Source organism: Pteronotus mesoamericanus, unplaced genomic scaffold (genome assembly GCF_021234165.1).
Source record: "Pteronotus mesoamericanus isolate MK-2021 breed Mesoamerican mustached bat unplaced genomic scaffold, CSHL_Meso_final contig_82, whole genome shotgun sequence".
Taxonomy (NCBI): domain Eukaryota; kingdom Metazoa; phylum Chordata; class Mammalia; order Chiroptera; family Mormoopidae; genus Pteronotus; species Pteronotus mesoamericanus.
In genome coordinates, this window is record NW_026555265.1 from 13,795,315 (window position 1) to 13,809,712 (window position 14,398).

Consider the following 14,398-nt stretch of genomic DNA (forward strand, 5'->3'; position numbering starts at 1 on the left):
CATGGTAAATAAACTGATTATAAGTTGTTCTTTTTAAATCCCAATGCTGCCTTAAATCTTAAAGTATTATACATAGAAGGCCTACCTAACACTGTTTACAAATACCAAATTAAGACTATTTAATGTACATGCAATTCATTAATTTAGCAGTTTGATTTAATATAGTTGACAAGTGATCTGTATAAGGAAAATACCCACCTTGGCATATTGACAAAAGGTCAAAAATTGTTTCCATAAATATAAAGGTATTGGATTCTGAGAATCCTTCGTTGGTTACCAGTAAAAAAAACAAAAAAAGCCAATGCTCAGTTGGTGCCCTGAACATATAGTTAAACCCAAATAAACATCTGAAATTGGAAACTTAATGTCTAAAAGATTTGTGGGAACCCAGTTAAAGTATAATTGTCAGGTTAACTTGAAGGATAGTAGGGATTAAGCAATTAAATTTGTTGTAATATTACTTCAAATTCAATCATATATATGTACATTCACACACAGATATACCCACACACATAGTATATGCTGTGATCACATCATTATATAACATAATGCATATATAACAATGAATAATTTTATATAATATAAATGAAGTTTGAGCAGGTGAATTTTGAAATTATTTAGAATAGATAACTTTTTTCCTTATCTTTTCTTACTTTTCAGCCAGAATGTATATAATTAGAATCTTACTGCATTTTCAAAATAGATACCTTGTTTTATGAGTTTCACAGATTCACAGATGGAGAGAAATAGTTTCTCAAGATGGATTATATCCAGAGCCTCATTCATACCTAATGTAGATGATTTAGATGATGAGATTTGGGACTTTTGAGCTGATTAAATTTAGATGAGATTTTTGGATTTGAATTGATGCTTTAATGAGTTGAGATTTTGGGGATGAATGTATCTTGCATGTAGGATGGACATTAATCTTGAAGGTCAAAAGATAAACTATTATAGGCAGAATAATATCCCTCTCCCCAAAGATGTCCATGTCCTAACCCCCTGACCCGGTAAGTATGTTAGATTATGTGACAAAGGGAAATTAATATTGCAAAAGGAATTAAAATTGCTATAATCAACTGACCTTGAAAGAAAGCCCAATATAAGTACACTGGTCATTATAACTGGAATAAGTAGGCAGAAGTGATATGGAACTGTGAAAAAGACTTGACCCAATGTTACTGGCTTTAAAAATAAAGAAAGAAAGGGTGCTAAAAGCTAAGTAATATGGGTGGCATCTAGAAACTGGAAAGAGCAAGGAAGAGAGTCTATCCTAAAACCTTCAGGGAAGAAGACAGTCCTGCCAACCCCTTGATCTTAGCTCAGCAAGACCCATTTTTGACCTCTATCCTCCAAAACTATGAAATAATTAATTTATGTTGTTTTAAGCCAAGAAGTTTGTAATAATTTTTTACAGCAATAAAAGGAAACTAACATAGTTTTAAATATATTTAAATGATTTCACATATCTTAGATACAACGCTGACTTTAGGAATTAGCTTTTAGAAAAATGGTGACATTGCTTCACTGTGCAATAAAAATAAATTCTCATCCACTATTTTCTAACTCTAAATATAAATATTTGGCCCTGGTTGGTGTAGCTCAATGGATTGAGCACTGGCCAGCAAACCAAAAGTTTGCTGGTTCAATTCCCAGTTAGGGCACATGCCTGGGTTGCGAGCCAAGTCCCTGGTAGGAGACACACAAGAGGCGACCATACATTAATGTTTCTCTCCCTTTCTTTCTCCTTCCCCTCCCCTATCTCTAAAAAAAATAATAAATAATTCTTTAAAAAATAAATATTTAATCATAATTATTTTTATTATCTGTGTGTGGTAGATTTTCAGAGTTTTCACATTTAAAATAAAGCATAAGCTTATTGTATGGCATATCCATACAAAAGTAGACATTTCTGTTTATACAGTTTTGGCTTTCCTGGGTGCAAGAATGCTGACTTTTATACATTAATTCATTCAACAAATATTTATTAAGCACTTAATCTATGTCAGACATTATTCATGGATTTAAAAATAGTGTATTGAATAAAAAAGGTGAGTTTCTTGACTTCATGGACATTACATTCTAATGAGGAAAGAAAGGTGTAAGCCAATAACTGAGTGATATGTTTGTAGAGTGGAATGGGCATTTAGGAAAGACATCTGATAGGTAACACTCAAGGTAATATCTAAATGACAAGAAGGAGCCAAGGATGAGAAGGCCTGGGTGAAATAATTATAGAGAGAAGAAATAGCTAGTGGAAGTGTCTTAAGCTATCATTTTAAAAGCCAAGAGAAGGGGAACAGTATCAACTATGTTGAATGTCTTTGAGAATTCCAAAAGAATAAGAGAAAAGGAACTCTTGGGTTTGGTAATGTAAAGCTCATTAGAAGATCTTACTAAACTAGGCAGAAGGGAAATGTTAGGATGAAGAACTGGAGACATCAACCATAGACAATTTTGTTCAACAAATTTAGAAAACAGAGAAATAAGACAATAACTGTGGGTAATGTGAGGTCATGAAAAGTATTTTTCTTTTTTTTTTTTAGGAAATACTGGAGCATCTTGCACACTGATGGGATAATAGATGGAAGGGGGAAAACAATGATGCAGAAGGAAGTGTGCATAGTCAGAACAAAGTCTTCAATCAGGCAGGAGATGATGAGTTTAAAATCCAGAGGAAGAACTTGGACTTTGATGGGTGCAGAAAGAGAACATTCATACAGATTAAGAGGAGGGAAGTCGAGAGAAGGGGCAGGCACTAATATGTCAACTGGGAATTCATTTAGTAGGAAGATGACCTTTTCCATTACTTATGTTTTCTCAAGCATGGGAGATATGTTCATTGTATGACAAAAGAGATACTATAGAATATGTAATAAGAGAAATTGAAAAGTTTAATGACTTGGTGACTTACTTTTTAGTGTTTTTAAATGGTTATCTTTACTCAAACTTAATGAGAATGACAAAACTTGTTAAGAACAAATAAATCTTTTCTGCAAAAAGAATAAACTTTAATAAAACTTTAATAGACTATTCTACATTTTCTCTTTCTATATATATGTGCATTTACTGTATAAACACATATAAATATAATTAAGTGAATATTAATGCACTTTGACAATGTGAGGGAGGTTATCAGCCACATTAATAGGAAAAGCCTCTTCTTAATTGTGGTCCAAACTTCAAATAGCTCTTTAGCTTGGGCAGCAGCATAACCCTTTTGTGCAACATCATTAACATTCAGGCAATTATGAATTCAGACACAGAAGAGAATTATTTTACATGGCAATGAAAAACAGAATAAATGTATTATCCGTCACTCACATTATGGCCAATAATCAACACCAAAATTTGTGTTCTCTATTTAAAAATGGGCATTCGTTTTATCCTCAAGTTTCCTGAGGGAGACATTCAGTGAAACAGAAATAAATAAACAAACAAACAAACAAACAAATAAATAAATAAATACAGAGAAAGACTTTGCATAATGCTTGTGTCCCCTCTTGACATTAGGATCAGTGTTCAGGCTCTGAGAAATTACAAATTTGATCTGGTTGGCCTATTAGCTTTAACAGCCTCTCTCCTGTTCTTCACACTCTAAGGATGGATATCTCAGATCATCCGCTTCTCCAGGTCCTTGGCTCAGAATTTATATCTCTCTTGGCCATAAAGAACCTCATGCTATAACCTGCTTGAAATATTCCATTTGTTAATGAAGTTATAATGATCTCAGAATCATGTGATATTTCCTGATTGAAAGATAATAGCTAAATGCATAAGGATAAATCAACAAGATAGAGAGTCCAGAGTCATATTGTAAGTAAGGATAAAAGTATAGTTAGGTAACCATTTTGACCAGTGTGAGGTGACTTCTCATTGTGGTTTTAATTTTCAGTTTTGCGATGATTTGTGATCTTGAGCATCTTTTCATATGCCTCTTAGTCATTCATATGTCTCTATGTCTTCTCTTTGGAGAAGTGTCTATTCAGGTACTTTGCACATTTTTTAATTGGATTGTTCATTTTTTTGGTGTTGAGTTTTATAACTTCTTTAATAATTTTGGATATTAACCCCTGTGTCAAATATATTAGAGAATATGTTCTCCCATTCTGTGGGTTGTTTTTTTGTTTTGTTGATGGTTTCCTTTGTTGTGTAAAAACTTTTTATTTTGATGTAGTCCCATTTGTTTATTTTTTATTGCTTTTCCCTTGCCCAAGGAGATATAGCAGATAAAAATACTATGAGAAATATTTGAGATTTTACTGCCTGTGTTTTTTCTAAGATTTTTATGGTTTCAGATCTAGCATTTAAGTCTTTAATCCACTCATCTAAATGGCTGTCTGTAGAGGGGCGGGGCTCTGGTCCCCCAGAGCCACTCCAGGTCACCATGGATGGGGAATAAACTGTCCCAGACACCATTTGCCTGTCAGAGAAGGGGCTGATGATTCCCTCTAGTGGAGAATGCCCCCGGCCCTTCCCTAGAAGTGGTTTTTATTGAGAACGCTATGCACAGGGATATATACAGCACACATGCAAAGCCTATAAATCTACATCAAAAGGCTATAGATAATAAATTGAAGAAATACAGAGGTTTGTCTTAAATCAAGGTCTGTCAGACAAGTTGGTGCCAGATGCTCATTAAGGCACAGTTTTTGGGGTTCAGAAATTAACTCCTTGCTGTAAAGTAAAATACCTGGTTTTTGTCCTTATCAGGGCAGTGGGAAGCAGAGAAAGCTATAGTGGATACAATGTATTCTTTTGTGGGCTACAGTTCCCAATGCTTCACAAAGTGGTTCCCATCATCAGTACTCATTAACTGGATGGTATTCTTAACAAAGTAAGTTTCATAAGATTTAATGCATTCCTTTTCCAGGCCTAATTGTCTCCGAGAACCACCTGGTCCAGTTTAAGACTGTACCTATCTTTAGACTGTTTCACTGATGGGCAGAGCAGCCAAAATACAGAGACTTCTTTCAGATAGAATGAGGACTCTGACCATGACAAAGCCAAGGGGTGAAGGTCTTTTGCCCTTTTTCCATGTCCCCCAAGTCCTTCCTTGATGGCCCCATGCGACTGTCCCTGTCTTAGGTTGCCCCTGCCATCAAGACGTCCTAGCTGTCATTGACTAACCAGCCATCCTCCCCGGCCCCAGCAGGGTGATGTGAGGGGGGCAGGGGTTGTACCCATGCCAGGGGGAACAGGTTTTGTCTCCTCAGTCTCCTTCAGATTACCAGAAAATAAATTGTGTTTTACTGGGACCACAATGTCTCATATTATCTCCATTTGGAGTTTGAAAACTGTACATGGATTTGAATATAGTGTATATTATTATAGAATTATTGTCATCATAGTTCACAGCAGACTTTTTAAGATTCTACTTACTTGTGTTTGTAGTTGATATACTGGGTTGGCCAAAAAGTCTATTTAGTTTTTTCCATAAAATAGAAGACACATTTTTGATCTTCCACAATAACTTTATTGATTTGGATATTTTGAGTATGTCAGCTATTTCCTGCTATTGGCTTCTAGTGGGTAGAGGCCAGGGTTGCTGCTAAACATCTTCCAATGTATAAGACATCCCCACAGCAAAGAATTATTTGGCCAAAATGTCAATAGTACCAAGGAACTTTGCAAACCACTTTTGTCACATTCAATTAGCCACAGCACCTTCTCCATAAACTGCACAAATCTTTTTTTTTCTGGCGTTTTTACCTTTCTTGAAATAATAAAGCATAATATGCCAAAAATGTTGCTTATTTTTTTCCATCTTCAGTATTAAAATGGCTACACAAAATTCACCAATATTGATAAGATTTTTTAAAAAATACATGCAGATATGACAGCTGTCACAATACAATCAACAAAATTGTTTTGAATGTAGTTAAAGGTAGCCCTAAGTACTACTAGGACCATTGAATGGAGAAAAATAAATGAACTTTTTGGCTAAAGCAATACAATATCATTTTCACTTGCATGAAAGTAATGCTAAAATTATATTCATCATTACTAAAATCTGGCTAATCTGACTTAATCTGCTTTGAAATTTTCTGCAGAATAAAAAATCTCAGATCTAAACAGAAACTCAAAATTTATTTAGTCAAACACACACACACACACTCACACACACACACACACACACACACACACACGAAAACTGAGACCCAGAGAAGCGGGAAGGGCCACCCAAGCAAAACGGATTATACTCGTAGCTTCTCTGTTATCCAAGTGGTGCACATTAAAGACTTTTTAACAGGAACAGGATGTTGGTCTAAATCATTTAATCATTTTACTAAAGTTGAAGTCATCACTTAAAGTGTTGAAAATATTTAAAACGTACATGCACTTGTAGCAAAAAGTTTATTTTTAATATTTGATTGATAAAAATGCACAGTGTTGAATGAATGTAATGTAGTAGTCTCACATTCTAAACATAAATCACAGGCTCAGGTCATAAAAGCATTGCAATTGCTTTTTGCTCTAACTGTTGGATCACTTGCTTTAGAAGAAGCTAGTTACCATATCAAGAGGATGCTCAGGCAGCCCTCTGAAGAGACCCATGGAGGAGTGGAACTGAGGCCTCCAGCCAGTAGCTAAGTGAGTGAGCTATTCCGAAAATGGGTATTATGGCCCCCATCAGGCCATCAGATCACTGCAGCCCAAACCAACATCTTGACGGCAACTTCATGAGAAACTCTGAGCCCGAACCACCTGGATAACTGCTCCTGATATCCAGATCTACAGCAACAGTGAAATAATATTTGTTCCTTGCAGTGTCTAAGCTTAGAGATAATTTGTTATGTAACAGTAGATAACTAACATAAGTATCTTACCTTTATCATGTCAAATTTTCTCCCTAAAATTGATTAGAAGGTTTTCTTTAAAAAATGTAATTATGTAAGTATCACATATTTTGTTTACAGAAACAGAAAATTCAAATAAATATGAACAAGAAACACTTGTTATTAAAGTAATTCAGATAACATTCACATTTGATATATTTGTGATTTTGTAGATCTTTGAGGATTTTCATTAAGATTTCACTTAAGCTTAAAAGACCACTACTAGGTATGTATTGTAGTAAGAAATTAAGGAGATAAATTCTAGAGCCAGTTTGAGTTTGAACCCTGGTTTCACTGCTAACTAGCTCTGTGGACTTGAAAAGCTACTTAACTTCTCTTTGCCCTTGTTTTTACATCTTTAACATAGAAATAATAAGAGAATATCTGGCTCCTAAGCTTGCTGTGAGCTTTAAAGTAATAGAATTAATATATGTAAAAGAATTAGAATTGCACTCAAGTAATGGAACACATCCTATACATTTGTGCTATTATGATGATGATGTTGTCATATCAATGAACCTTTTTTAATTCCATTGCTTTTGATTTTTAGCAGCCTTTGGCATAGTCTGTTACTCCCTCCTTGAAATACCTCATGCTGTCATTTGCCCCAATAAATTCATGGATTTTTTTCTGCTTAACCAGGTGTTTTTTTTTTAATCAGTTATCTTTGCTTGCTCCTTCTGGTCTTACTCTAAGGTTTGGAGTACCCCAATGTCTTGTCTTTGGATCTCATTTCTCTTTCCAGACTCTCTGCCTAACAGATCTCTTTTAGTTTGATGGTCTTCATTCAACAAGGTCCAGCATATTTCTAGGCTCCTTTCATTAATTTTGCTTGGAACTCAGAAAGAGTGTTCACCTACACATTGTGTTATTTGCGTGTTTGTTTTAATTCCATGACAGACTTGTTTAATTCAGAATTCAATTTTTGTTTCCATTACATTTGCTCAGATTTACTTATTAGGAATTCTAAATATTTGTCTCTTGTATGTCTGAACTCTATTGTAATCCATTGGGCTCCCTGCCATTGTTTGTCTTTTGACCTTCCTCTGTGTTCTGGAAAGGTTCTTAACCTACCTTCCACCTCAGGACTTTAATATTCTAAAATGTCAGTTCTGCTACTTCCCTCTTTAAATATCAGTCTCATATTGTGATAATACAGTATGTCACCGCTTATACTTTCTGCAACTGAACCAGAATCTTTTCATATCAATTGACTGTATTAAAACCTCCTTTTATCTAATTTTCCCCAACTAAGGCATATAAGGGGGACCCCAAAAAAAACCTAGAATTATTTTCTAGAGGGTGGTCTGCTTTTACTACAGTTTCCCCCCACTAGGTGAGTGTTCTAGAAACCCATCTATCAGTGTACTATCAGGCATTGTTGTGAGAGGCTGTGTCTGGCTTCAGAGAATTGTCTTTGAAGACTTTTACAATGTGTTTGCCCATTTCATGATGGGTGATTTACGAGAACACCTGACCACACTGTGCTGTGTGTTCAGCAGTTTTTGACATGCTGAACCCCCAAAATGGCATGACCCCCATACCCTATCCTCCCTATTCACCTTATCTAACCCTGAGAGACTTTTTTTTTGTTTCCCCAATGAAAAAAGTCTTCAAAAGGAAATGTTTTGCCAATGTGGAAGAGATGAAACAAAAACAGCAGAAACACACACGTATCAAAATCAGGAAGTTCAAAAACTGTTTTGAGCACTGGAAAAGAAATGCCACAATAGGTGTATTGCATCCAATGGAGAGTACTTAGAAGGTGACAAGTTTAAACATGTAAGAATAAATATACAATTTTTTATAAATAAATCCCATTTTGCTGCTCTCAGTATTTTGATTAAGTATTTTGATTAAGAAAGCAGCATACCTTTCTAAGAAAACTTCTATTTCCCATAATATTTTCTTAGATATTCCTTTTTGATTTTTTGAGTTGTAGTTTATTTTTTATTTATCATTGTTCAGTTACCATTGTGACACCTTTTTTCACTTTGCTCACCCCAACCCCCCCGACTCCTCCTCATTGTCTATGCCCTCTATTCATGTTAATGTTATGTTATATAATTATTTTTTGGCATACTTTTTTTGTTAATCCTTGAATGATGAAGAACATTCTGTCCATGCTTGATATTTAACAAAACTCCACTAGAATGGATCCCCCTTGTGACGCTTCAATGAGAAAATAATGCTGTTCTGTCTCCTGTGTTAACTGCTAGGGTTGGTAAACTTGATCTGCAGTTGAATGGAGGCTGAATCTCAGCTAGTCCAAGGAAGGACACTTCACACCCATATTTCCTGTCGTGGCTTTGACAAAGTTGTGGTGCAGCCAACCTTTGATCTGTAGGTTTCTTTCCCATCCAGTCCCAGCTTTGAGTATGTGCCATTCTGCTTTATTCTGAGATGTAGTCTACTAACTATATCTGAAAAAAGTCCCACCGGAATAAATTAAACCTTCCCCTCCACTTCCTGCCCCCTGAATTTCTCACCTATGTGGCTGATAACTAACTGGTGGCTCTCCTGCCTTGAAGGTGGACCTGCAACAGGAGAATGGCTCATATTGAAGTATACCTAGTAGCTCTCTGCTGATCCTACTCCTCCACAATTAGGCTCATTCCTCAGAGAACAGCTTGCTGCTTTCTCAGAAGGAAACATTGCTGTTATTCTTTGAAGTTTCTGTTCAATGTAAAACTTTATCTTGCCCTTGGGAAATGAGTTATAACCCAACATTTGCATTCTATCCAGTCAGCCTCCAAGTCATTAAATCTAACTCAAGCTCAAAAGAAATGGTGTCACTCACGCCATTCTGTAGTGATTTTAGTTCCCACTACTGCCTTGAAGTAAAAGAGAGGTAAGTAAAATTTAAAAAAAAAAAAAAAAGCTGGTTAAGATTTCAGGCAGTAGCAGACATGGTTTTAGTAATTTTGTCTCCAAATTTTCAATGTTTATTTTTTAAATGTAAGAGAAAGAAAGGGTAGCAAGAACTTCATCCTAAAATGCAAATTTCATTCATAGGAAGAAACATTTTATACCATATGTTAAATTTAACTTAAATCAACCTGAAGAAATTGCAAATCTAATGAAGCTAATTCATTTAGGAACAGGACTAGTACAAGACTCCAATCGATCTATAATTGCTAAGTCCATTTTCAAATAATAATAAATTAATTACATTTCTTATTTGTCTGAACCCCAAATATTTGACAATTGAAATAGCTGAGAGCAGAAACAAATCATTTTGTCCAATTCTAATTGCATTATATTTTTGTTCTTAATGATAGCCATTGTCAGTTAAATCTCTGGGAGAAAATGTATCTTCCTTTATTTTAACTGTGTGTATACAGTTTTTACAGAAAATTACATAATCAATGTCGATTATAACATTGATGCTTGTGCAACATTAACATCGTACCTTTCCTTTGTCACTGCATTTAACTATAACACCATAAGACACTCTTCTTCTCTTCCTATTATATCCCATGACACTAAAAGTGAAAAGAAGTGCTAGAAGTCCTATATTTTCTTGATATATATTAAAACAATGAAGAGGGTAGTTATCAAAGCTGCATTATAAGTTCATGTCATGTCTGTCAGTTACAAACTGTTCAATATACACTCTTAGTTCTTACTGTCAGAAAAAAATTCTGTGATTGAAATACAGTCATTTAATTGTTTCTTCTCTATTAATGTTTTCAGTGCTATACTGGTGATATGTGCTCAGTGATGGAAAATTCAAGTTTGAAAAAAATCAAAGATGATGAAAGTTGGTCAGTTCATTTTTGTTTTATTTGGATATTTAATCTCAGCTCTGAATGCCAGAGGTAAATCAATGGCAAGATTGAAAGAATCAGTTTGCACTTGATGGCTTTTTAACTAAAAAAACTGTTTGGTCTAAGACATTCACTTCAATATCACATGATAAATACTGATAACCAATCATGGAGCCATGAGAATGTTACTTCACAATTTTTAGATAGAATTTTTTACTACCAGGGCTCTTATTGTACGTGAAATATAACATTCTCTTTTTTCCTCTGATACATCAAAATAACCACTTACTGGGAGAGGTGACTTTTAGAGATATTAGTCATAAATGAATATGATACTACATATATGAAGCACCAGAAAACGGTTTAAAATAATTGCAAAATCCTCTGTGCTCAGTCATAATGAAGAATCCTTGTAGCTGTAGTTTTCTAACTTTTATTGCAACAGGAATTTTGTATTGTGGTCATGAAATCTTGATCAAATAGTTCCCTGGTAAGAATAAGGATATAAATGGCTAGAGAGAAAAATAAATAACCAAGAATCTATGTAAAGGAGATCCAGAAAAATAATTTAAGAAAACTGAAATGTATAGGAGTAACACTGATTATGGATGAGTTGTATAGTACTTCTCTCTTTTTCTTGTTTTGTTGTAACTAGCTAAGTTAGTTAATCCAATTTGCCTTCTATTTGTGTTTCTTGTTTTTATACATTATTGATAACATGATTTTAACTTAATTTCATAAAAAAGTTTGTCACTGAGGTATTTGTATTTATTCTCTTGATTAAAACATTAGATGAGAAGTCTCTTGAGGACAGAATCCATGTTTAATCACATTTTTATCTCCATCAACTAATAAAATACACTTTGTAAGTCAGTTTCTAAATAACAATTTCCTGTACAAAATGAAATTAATTTTTCACCAATAGTCTCTCTTTGCTTTTAGCAAATAGTGCTATATTGTGTCATGTTTGGCTATGTTCCGCTGTTCAACTATCTGGATTGCTATAATGTTCCATATATTTTGGCATCTTTTCTCTCAATGCATTATGTTCTCATTATTACCTGTTTTCAATAGTTAACTAAGTGACCTTTAAAAAAATCAATTTCAATCTTTCCAAACTTCTGGAAAAACTGAAAATTGACCGAACAATTCTGTTTCAAGACAGGTTATTTTAAATTTTGTGGTACTTTTGTCCTTAGTTATTTGTTTTTACTCAATATTGAGTGCCCCTTGAAAGAGAATAAAATATAGGATTTACAATATAATCTTCAAAAATACTGCTGGCCAGTATGGCCAAGGAGCATACTCTATTTTTCAATAGCCAATGGAAAAGAAGTACAGCCAAAGAGATAAGAGGACATCTGAGGTTTCAAACAGGTTACTACTTGTTTTTCTGCTTTAAATGTATGACGTATTAGATTATTGGTGGATAAATTCAGGATAATAAGAGGATTCCACATGTGGGAGGAAAATAAAGGGAAGAAACATCCGAGTCCTATAAGGCAAAAAGCTCTCACAGAATAATGAAGGAAACATCAGCATGACTTGACATCTCAGTGAACTGGTTAATGGAAACTATGGGAAACTAAATGTGATTAGAGAGTCTTAATGAAAAAGTAGTTAATACAGAAAACATCAGATATTATTGAATGTGGTATTGGCTCTGGCTTTTTTTTTCCCCAAATATAGTTTGAAAGATAAGTAACATCATCTTATCTATAAATATGAACAACTGGTAATTAACATTTTCTTATTTATAAGAATAGTTACCACGTCTGTGGTACCAGAAGGCAAATAGTTTGAGAATTATACAACCATTGTCACTGGACAGTTCTCAGTGTTTTTAAATGTAAATTAATTTATTTCTCCTTTAACGTGTTCACTTTAAAATGTAATATTCTCCAACATCAAATAGGATTATCATGAATGATGTTTTTGCCTAAAGTTCTACCCCATGTGACATTTTTTTCCTAAATAAACTTATGTGGGTAGAGTTTCAAATAGTAAACTTGAGTTATTAAAAGCAGACCTATATCATCTTTAATCCAAGGATATGATAATTTTCATTAAAAATTTAAAAGATCTATTTTTGGAACTTTCTCAATGGATTGAATAGTTACTTTGTTAATGAAATACCAGAGGCAGTACAATATAGTGGTTATTAAGTTGGTCCTCAGCTACATAGGTCATAGGTTTCTCTCTGTGCATGCAATTTTTCTAAATGTCTCTGTGCCTCAGATTCTTCACCTTTCATAGGGATATTCTGATGATTAAATAGAAGAAATATATGTATTTTAAAGATAAATGCAGAAATAGAAAAAAATTAAAAACACAGAAACTAAACAAAATATTATCTAAAACTAAACAGAAAAAAATATCTAAACTGAAAACATAGAAAATAAATTACATATATAATCATAGATACAAAATAACTCTAGATACGAAAGCTCATTAAAAGTATAATTTGGTAATATTTGTAAACTAAATACATTTTTAAACCTGTATTAAATGGATAAATTTTAAAATTTAGAAATTTTTTCTTCATATAAAATTATATTCAGAAAATATAATATCTTGAACAAATCAATGATTAAAGAACTAAAGAAGTACATCAAAGACTATCATTCTCTCTCCACCAAAAGAGATCAAATCCACCCAAGTTAACAGATTTGTTTATTTTTTTAAAAATTAAATTACATTTCATTGATTGTGCTATTATAGTTGTCTTAATTTTCTCCTTTTTTTCTCCCTCCACCCAGCAACCTCACTCCCTCAGACAATCCCGCCACCATTATTCATGTCTGTGGGTCATGGGTAAAAGTTCTTTGGCTTTTCCATTTCCTACACTGTACTTTACATACTCATGGCTATTCTGTAACTACCTATTTGAACTTATTTTTTTAAAGATTTTATTTATTTTTAGAGAGAAGGGAAGGGAAAAAGAGAGAGGGAGAGAAACATCAATGTGTGGTTGCCTCTCACATACCCCCTACTAGGGACCTAGCCCGCAACCCAGGCATGTGCCATGATTGGGAATTGAACCAGCAATTTGGTTCTCAGGGTGGCACTCATTTTCCACTGAGCCGCAGCAGCCAGGGCCATTTGAACTTCTTTTTTTTTTTTTTTTTTTTTAAAATAAATTAAGGGAGAAGGGAAGGAGAAAGAAAGTGAGAGAAACATCAGTGTGTGCCATTCTCACACCCTCTAATGGGGACCTGCCCACAACCAGTCCTATAAACCGCACTGGGGAAGAGGATATTAAAAAGGTTGTTTTCTCTACAGATTTTCATTTTTAAATTTTCTCGAGCAATATTTTATCAATAACTCAGTTTATTTTTTTTTAATCTTTTTAAATTTTTTTTAATTTTTTAAATTAATTAATTTTTTTTTAAATTTTTATTATTTTTTTAAATTAATTTATTTACTTTTTTAAATACATTTGTCTCTGCCTTCCCCCTTAAAACCCTTACCTCTTCACCTATTCGCACCCACTTCCCTCCTATCTAACAACCATCAAAGCAGTCTCTATATACATGATTCTGTCTCTGTTCTTCATATTTGCTTAGTTTGTTTTTCAGATTCAATTGTTGATGGATATGTATTTTTTTTTTGCCATTTTATTGTTCATAGTATTGATCTTTTTCTGAAATAAGTTCCTTTAACATTTCATATCATAATGGTTTGGTGATGATGAACTCCTTTAGATTTTTTCTTGTCTGGAAAGCTCTTTATCTGCCCTTTGATTCTAAATGATAGCTTTTCTGGATAGAGCAATCTTGGCAGTAGGCC